The 5977-nt window shown below is 47.7% G+C and overlaps 1 non-coding gene across 1 annotated transcript; it reads right to left on the reverse strand.

The window, feature by feature from the left end:
- Positions 1 to 3487: 3487 nt before the first annotated feature.
- Positions 3488 to 3625, reverse strand: LOC119923426. Its single transcript, XR_005448859.1, has one exon. It is a non-coding gene; the product is annotated as a small nucleolar RNA SNORA7 (small nucleolar RNA).
- Between the last annotated feature and the right edge of the window lie 2352 nt (positions 3626 to 5977).

The raw sequence follows: 5977 nt of genomic DNA on the forward strand, positions 1-5977 counted from the left end.
CACCATTCCTGCATGGAGGAGTTGAGGATAGTGCTTGTGGTCTAGAACCAATCACACTCTCTCATTCCCTCCCTTTCATTTCTCACCAGAAGCATTTTCTGACGTCCATGACCCCCTCCCTCCTGGCCTAAGTGACCACAGCATAATGCTGACTCTGTGCCGTAGGGCCCCAGCTGAGCATGTTAACTGGATGGAGGTAGATGAAGAAGGGGAGACGAGTGATGGTCGGGGCCACTGCACTGTCAAATACGGACCCTCCTGAAAGCCCATCTGCCCCTCTGAGGATGTAACCCTGCCCCAATGTCCGACACTGGCCCTATGTGTCAGTGTGATGCGGTGATGGGAAGGAGAACCCTGAATCGCTCCATCTCTTGCATCCCCATCATGGACTTTCCCTCCCCCTCCAACACCCCCGGTCACACTCACTGGGGCAGTGTAAGGCCAGAATGATCTGGCCTCTGGTGGCTTGGGATGGTCCTCTCTCCACTCCAGTTCTTGGTTGCAATTGGCTATTAAGGCAGGGACAGCATGGCACCCTCAGACCCTCTCCTCTCCTGTGGGTATGGAGATGTTCTTCAGAGAGTCCCCCATCCCCAAAGATAAAGCAGCTACTGCTCTGTGGGGAACGCCTGGAGGATCAACTCAGGTGGGACCTCGTGTCCTGGCCGATGCCAAAATCCTCTGCCTGTGAGGTCCCTGAAGTCCTGTAGAGATAAAGACCCAGTCCCTAAAGCTGCAACAATGGCGCTGCACCTCATTGGTCCCATGGAAACAACAGCATCTACATCCCAGCATCCCAAATGTTTCTAATGCTACCGACAATCTACATCAACTGTGGGTGGTTTCAGTTTCATCTCATATACAACCTTAGACAATCAGCTTCTCATGATCGATTACATTTTCTGCCACCTTCTGATTGCAAATCTAGAGAGACCAAGAGATTAGTCTGACTCCATCCTATGATACTCCCCCAGGCTGAGTGGGGTGGGGCAGAGGACTAAGGTTTTGAGAATGGGGTGATGGGAAGGAGAACCTCCTGGTTTGAAGAAGAATAAGATGGAAATGGCTCCTCCTGTTGTGATGATTTACTAACCTGGGTTCTGTAAACTAGAGTTTCATCGGTGAATGTCTGTCTTTTTTCAAAAACCGTTATTAGTATTATTTTTATTATTTGGTGTGAACAATTTCTGTGTCCAAGTCTGTGCCACGTGATGATAAATAATTCAATCGAATGATGGTATTTGTTGAGTGCTTACTGTGTACATTATATTGTACTAAGTGCTTTGAAGAGTATAATACAATGGAGTTGGTAGATACCATCCGTGCCCACAATAAGCTTACAGCCCAAAGATGAAATAACAATCCAAACGGACATGTTTCCTGTCCCACAAGGGCTCAGAGTCTAAGCGGTTGTGAGAGCCCAGGAATGGTAAGATACTAACGCCAGATCACACTGCAGTCCAGTGGCTGAGCTGGGATTAGAACTCAGGTCATGTGACACCCATTCACATGCCATTGACCCATTAGGCCTCCTAGGGAATGCATCGCCACTAACGATCTAATTTTATTAGCCAACCTCCCAGACTTTGACAAATCCGGAATATCCAGACTTGTTCTTTGGGACTCTGGGTAGTGATATATATGGATATGTCCAAGGGCAATTCCTCTTTCAAAGGGGTGGTAGGGGATTATTAATACATTGACACAGAGATTTTGTCCCAGAATGGATGCTGGGGAAATGTCCCCTTTAGGCTGCCCAGGGCAGCTTTTAGGTCCCCGTTCCTCAGGCTGTAGATAAGGGCGTTCACAGTGGGGGACACTACAGTGTAGGACATGGAAACCAGCAGATCCAGAGCAGAGGTCATGCCTGAAAGTGGTTTGAGATAGGCAAATGCTCCGGTAAAGAGAAAAATGATGATAACAGTGAGATGGGGCAGACAGATGGAGAAGCCTTTGGCCCGGCCCTGAGAATATGGCATCCTCAGCACAGCAGAGAAGATGTGGACATAGGAGAAGGTGATGTAAAAAAAACAAATGGCATCTAAAACTATCGCAATAGCCACACCCACATCTATGGTAATGGTAATGTGGTTGTCAGAGCAGGAGATCTTCAGCATAGGGGAGATGTCACCGAAGAACTGCTGTACAGTATTGGACCCACAAAAGGTCAGGGAGAAGGTAGAAGCTGAAAGCAAGATTCCAAACACACCCCCACTGAACCATGACGCTGCTAGTATGCACATTCAGTCTGTTTTGTTCATGTCGAGCTCATAACGCAGGGGGAAGCAGATGGCGACATAGCGGTAATAAGACATTGCACTGAGGACAAAAAACTCTGAAGCAGCAAACATGACCACTAGGAAGAGCTGTGAGACACAACCCAGAAAGGAGATGGAGCTGTCTCTGGTCAAGAAGTTGACAATGGATTTGGGTACCACTGTAGATATGTAGCAGAGGTCTATGAAGGACACGTTCTTGAGAACTTAGGGGTGTGGAGACCCTGGTCGAGGATGATGATAGCAACAATGAGGAGATTCCCCTGAAGGGTATCTAGGTAGAGAAGGAGGAACAGCATAGCATAGACAGCTGCAGCTCCCGGATGTCAGAGAACCCCAGGAGGAGGAATTCAGCCACCGTGGAGATGTTGGACATTTCTGGGAGATGATGTTGACTCCCTGGAAAGGAAGAGGGCAATTTCAATTTAGACACATTGGCATTCCCGCAGACTCTAAGTTCCTTTTGGGTAGTTAACAGTCCTACAAATTATATCTTATTGTACTTTCTCAAGAAATTAGTCCAGTGCTCTACACACTGTAAGTGATTGATACATATGATTGATTCCCATTTTAATAAATAAAGCAGCTGTATTCATTGATCACCTATAAAGTTCAATAGCATTGATACATGTAGAGTTATGAACACATTAATCAATAGCTCAGTGGTAGTTACTGAATAGCACTGTAATAAGTGCTTGGGAAAATTCAATCCAACTGACTTGGCAGATCTTTTTCTGCCCACCAGGAGGCAATAGTCTAGTGGGTAGACTATGCATACCACAAATGCTTAATAAATACGATGGATTGATCGCATCGATTAAGTAATCAACACTAATTCCTTTTGGAGTTTGCCAGCGCTTAGAACAGTGCTTCACACATAGTAAGTCCTTAACAAATAGCATCATCATTATTATTAAATCAATCCGTTGTATTTATTTGCTAGCTGTAGTGTTCAATAGTATTAATATTTGTAGTAGTCTGGCATGTCTTGACTTACGCTGTCGATTCGCCTCCGACCCATAGCGACTCCATGGACACATCTCTTCCAGAATATCTCACCTCCATCTGCAAGCGTTCTGGTATGGTATCCACAGAGTTTTATTGGTAAAAATAGAGAAGTGGTTTACCATTGCTTTCTTCCACCCAGTAAACCTAAGTCTCCACCCTCGACTCTCTCCCCTGCCACTACTGATCAAAACAGATGCGTTTAGAATAGCAGCAGATTGCCTTCCACTCACTGGCTACTGCCCAAGCTTGGAATGGAATGGGTAACCCTCTGCCTGACTCTCCCTCCCTTGGCTGAGACTGGTAGAGTACTGGAAACTCTCCAGGTGTGATCCTGAGAGGGGGCAGGGGTATGTACCCATAAATTGATCAAGCAATGGTATTTACTGAGCACTTATGGCTCAGTCTTAATTCTCATTTTACAGATGTAGTATTTGGGGCACAGAGAAGCACAGTGCTTTGCCCAACGTCACCTAGCAGACCAGGGGCAGAGTCACGATTAGAACCCAGATCCCCGAGCTCGTTATTGGGTAGGGATTGTCTCTATCTGTTGCCGAATTGGAATTTCCAATAGCTTAGTAAAGTTCTCTGCACACGGTAAGTGCTCAATAAATATGATGAGATGAATGAATGAATAGCAGAGTCAGAATTAGAACCCAGGTCCTCTTACCAGTACCACTACTCCTTGCCTCTCCCTGGGCCCAGACACACTTTTTCCCTGGAAGAAGATGGGAGAAAATTGTCTCTGGCCTTGAATGCCCTCCTTCCACACATCTGCCAAACTAGCTCTCTTCCTCCCTTCAAAGCCTTACTGAGAGCTCACCTCCTCCAGGAGGCCTTCTTAGATAGTGCCCCCCTTTTCTAGGCCTTCGTAGACTGTGCCCCCCTTTTTCCTCTCCTCCTCCTCCTCCCCTTCCCATCTTCCCTCCTTCCTCCCTCTGTCCTATCCTCTTCCCCTCCCCACAGCACTTGTATATATTTGTACATATTTATTACTCTATTTATTTTATTTGTAGATATTTATTACTCTATTTTATTAATGATGTGCATATATCTATGATTCTATTGATTCCGATGGTACTGACACCTGTCTACTTGTTTTGTTTTATTGTCTTTCTCCCCATTCTAGACTGTGAGCCCGTTGTTGGGTAGGGACCATCTCTTTATCTTGCCGATTTGTACTTACGAAGCGCTTAGTACAGTGCATTGCACATAGTAAGCGCTCAAAAAATACGATTGAATGAAACTACCTGCATTCGCACCTACTCAGCCCACCCATGTTATTGGATTATTTACTCCTCTCCCCAGGCGTTTCCTTTCCTATCTCCCCTATAACAGTTTCACCTTTCTCCGGAACTACCATCCACAGGACTCCCTCCTCCTCCGCTTCAGAGACAATTCAGCCATGAGCCTCTGGACTCTCCTTGCCGTTAGCCTTCTTGATTTGACTGACACATGGAAAATTCAGCCTTCTACTCTGGGCAACACTCGCTTATGTTATTGTTACTATTGCATGTTAATTGTTAACTGATCTCAGTACTGTCATTTACCTCGCTGAACTCACCATGATCCTTCAATTCCCCTGATCCCATCTGCCCTTCCCCAACTTCACCTTCCCCTTCCCCTCTCCCACCCAGCTCTTTTCCTCCCTTTGCTCTGCCCCCACCCCTCCTCCCCGCCATCTCCATAGAATCCCTCTGCACCAGCGCCAATTTTCATCCCAATCCTTTTCCGCAGTTCCCCGCCAAACCTCTCCCTTCCAACCCCTTCCATCCTTTCCCCCCTGCCCCCCTCCCATCCCATCCCTGTTCTCCTGTCTCAACGCCACCCCTCATCTTCCTCTCCCTGACCAGAGCCCCGCCAACTCATTCCCATCCACACCCTCTCCACTCCCAACACCCTTCCCCCTCTCTCCCCCCCTCCACAGCTGCTGCCAATGAGGCCGAAGGGAACTGCCGCTCCATAATAAGTAAGCTCCCTTTCATTTGTAACCTGTTCCTTTCCCACTCTCTCCTCCTCCTCGCCCTCACTGAAAACCTACCTCACCCCGGATGACATGGTGTCTTCTGCTGCTCTCTCCAGCAGAGGTCTCTTCTTCTCCCATTCCCCTAGACTCACCTGGAAAGGAGGAGGTGTCGGCTTCCATAATACACCCCAATGCAGCTTTCGCACCATCCGTCCTCCCTCTTCCCTTTCCTTCCCCTCCTTTGAAGCCCATATTATCCGCCTCGACCACCCCGTCCAGATTCTTGTAGCCGTTATCTACCTCTACCATGGCCCCACCTCCAACTTTAACCATTTTGACCCTTTTCTCACCTTCCTTCTCTCTTTTTTCATGCCCACTTGATCCTCGGAGACTTCAACATCGACATGGATGTTCCCGGTGACACCTCTGCCACTCCTTGACTCCGTGAACCTACTGCTCCACCCAACTATGTCCACTCACCAACTTGGTCACACCCTCGATCTCATCATCTATTTCTCCTGCACTATCTCCACCCTCACCAGTTCTGAAATCCCTCTCTCTGACCATAACCCCCTCACGTGTCTCCTCTCTCACACTCCTCCCCCCGTAAATCTGTATAACTCACCCACGGAGACCTCCGCTCTCTCGAGCCCATCCATCTCTCTCAGGGCACCACACCCCACTTTGACTCCCTATCCTCTCTACCCACTTTTGAACACCAGATTGATAC

Source organism: Tachyglossus aculeatus, unplaced genomic scaffold, assembly GCF_015852505.1.
Source record: "Tachyglossus aculeatus isolate mTacAcu1 unplaced genomic scaffold, mTacAcu1.pri scaffold_197_arrow_ctg1, whole genome shotgun sequence".
Lineage (NCBI taxonomy): Eukaryota > Metazoa > Chordata > Mammalia > Monotremata > Tachyglossidae > Tachyglossus > Tachyglossus aculeatus.